General features: G+C 43.6%; 1 protein-coding gene across 1 annotated transcript in view; it reads left to right on the forward strand.

The window, feature by feature from the left end:
* LOC122547002 (cytochrome P450 2F2-like) overlaps positions 1-2,765 on the forward strand; it is a gene marked incomplete at both ends in the record, with an annotated part of 10,324 nt that overhangs the window by 4,743 nt on the left and 2,816 nt on the right. The window lies entirely within an intron of this gene.

Here is a 2,765-nt window from a genome sequence, read left to right on the forward strand (position 1 = left end):
GAACTGAGAAATAAGAAGAGGGCAGTTACATTGTTGGGGCTGTCCTACAGGCCTCAGCAGTGAATGTGAGGTAGAAGAACAAATAGGTAAACAGGTTATGGAAAGATGTCGAGGCAATCGCGTAGTGGTGATGGGGGATTTTAATTTTCCAAATCTTAACTGGGATACACTCAGTGTCAGAGGTCTGGATGGGGCAGATTTGTAAGGAGCATCCAGGAAAGTTTTCTAGAGCAGTATGTCAATAAACCAACAAGGGAAGGGGCCATAGTGGACCTGGTGTTGGGGAATAAGCCAGGCCAGGTGGTAGAAGTTGCAGTGAGAGACTTCTTTGGGAATAGTCATCACAATTGTTTAAGTTTTAGAATACTCGTAGACAAAGATGAGAGTGGTCCTAAGGGAAGAGTACTAAACTGGGCCAAGGCCAATTATATCAAAATTTGGCAGGAGCTGTAAAATGTGGATTAGCGGCAGCTATTTGAAGAGAAGTCCGCATTTGATTTGTGGGAGGCTTTCAAAGATAGGTTGAAGATAGTGAAGGATAGGCATGTCCCTTTGAAAACAAGTGATAGGAAAGGCAAGATTTGTGAACCGTGGATGACAGGAGAAATTGTGCAACTAGCCAAAAGGAAAAGGGAAGCATACATAAGGTCCAGACAGCTGAGAACAGAGCGGGCCTTGGAGGAATATTGGGAAAATAGGACCAACCTTAAATGAGGAATCAAGCGGGCTAAAAGGGGCCATGAAATAACTTTAGCAAGCAGAATTATGGAGAATCCCAAGGCCTTTTATTCATATATCAGAGGCAAGACAGTAACTAGATAGAGTGGTCAAGAAGGCATATGGTATGCTTGCCTTCATTGGATGGAGTATTGAGTATGAGAGCTGGCAGGTCATGCTAAAATTATACCAGACTTTGGTTCAGGCACATTTAGAACACTGTGTACAGTTCTGGTCACCACATGTGGATGCTTTGGAGAGGGTGCAGAGAAAGTTTAGTAAGATGTTGCCTGGGATGGAAGGTGTTGGCTATGAAGAGAGGTTGAGTAGGTTACGATTGTTATCATTAAAAAAAAAGGAACTTGAGGGGGGACCTGATTGAGGTCTACAAAATCATGAAGGGTATAGACAGGGTGGATAGAGATAAGCTTTTTCCCAGGGTGAGGTATTTAACAACAAGAGATCACGTGTTCAAGCTGAGAGGGGAGAAGTTTAATGGGGATACATGCGGAAAGTATTTTACACAGAGGGTGGTAGGTGCCTGGAACGCATTGCCAGCAGAAGTAGTAGAGGCAGGCACGGTAGATTCATTTAAGGTGTGTCTGGACAGATGCATGAGGAGGTGGGGAGCAGAGGGATACAGATCCTTAGGAATTGGGTGATAGGTTTAGACAGTGGATTTGGATCGGCACAGGCTGGGCTGAAGGGCCTGTTCCTGGGCTGTAAATGTTCTTTGTTCTTTGGTCTGCACCCTCACCGGTGTTTGCCCTCTGATGAATTTGACTGTGATTTTGTACATTAGGCAGTTGCATTGTTGAGCTCTGCAATGGTCTTACCTCTCACTGATCATCCACCGTCGTTTCCTGCATGAAAGTTGAAATGGATAACCCACCCATTCCCTCAACTCTCCTCTCTACTGCTTCTGAGAGGAGAGGTTTAAGCAGTACAAACATTAAATATTCAGACAATCTGGTAAGCTAACCTCCTGCAAAGGTCATGGTCAAGCCTGTGAGTATTATTTCTGGAAAACAACGGGACAGGTCAGTGTTCTCTCATCTATCAGTGTGGGGGCATTGACTTCAGCCTGAAGATAAATCATGTACTTTCCCATACTAATGAGTGATCTTTCCTTAACATATTAAAATAAAATTGTGACGCATAATTAATTAGAAAATGGGAAGCGCATGTTGACCGAGGAGATAATTTGAGTGTAAACCAGGTGACATCATTCTCCTGTCCTGAATCTTACCACCTTCAGAACATGGGAATATAGTGGTAATATTCCCATATTCCTAAATCCTGGAGTCCCCCACTAATGCTCCAGAGATATGAGTTCAAATCCCACCAAGGCAGCTCGGGAAAGTTGAAATAAATTAGTTCATAAATCTCAAATAAAAACTCATCTGCTGAGCGATTATCACGAAAATGCTGGAAAATTTGTAAAAACCCATTCATGTTCTTCAGGAGAGGCAATCTGCTCTCTCCACCCAGTCTGGTCTATGACGTGCATGTACCTGTCAGGGTGTTTTTCTCAAACTGCTGTCAATCACTCCCATTTTCTCACATTGTATCCGACAGCCAATTTGCACATAGCGAGCTCCAACAGACAGCAAAGTGAAAGTGACCATGCAATCTGATTTCTGGGATGGTGACTGTGGGCTTGAAGACCAGGAATAACGTCCCTACTCTTCCTCAAAACAGTGTCGTGATGATCTTTTATATCCTCCCAAACAGACAGTTTGGGACTTTGTCTCAAATAATACACAGCAGCTCAACAATACAATACTCAATCTGTAATCTACAGGAGCACAAGCACTGATTTTTGTGCTCAGGCTGAGAGTGAAAATGAACCCAGAACCTTGTGACCCAGAGGCTAAAGTGCTACAAAAGTATCACCATCTCGTCCAAACCCCGAATGTGATTGAGCTTCCTCTTGTCATTTAAATTCCAGTGATCGGATCCCGAGCTGATCCCTCCCTTGGTTAAGCTGCTGGGTTGACAATCAAACCCAGTTACCTTCCTACTTTTTATTTGCTGTTGAGATTGGC

Source organism: Chiloscyllium plagiosum, unplaced genomic scaffold, assembly GCF_004010195.1.
Source record: "Chiloscyllium plagiosum isolate BGI_BamShark_2017 unplaced genomic scaffold, ASM401019v2 scaf_11843, whole genome shotgun sequence".
NCBI classification, from domain to species: Eukaryota; Metazoa; Chordata; class Chondrichthyes; order Orectolobiformes; family Hemiscylliidae; genus Chiloscyllium; species Chiloscyllium plagiosum.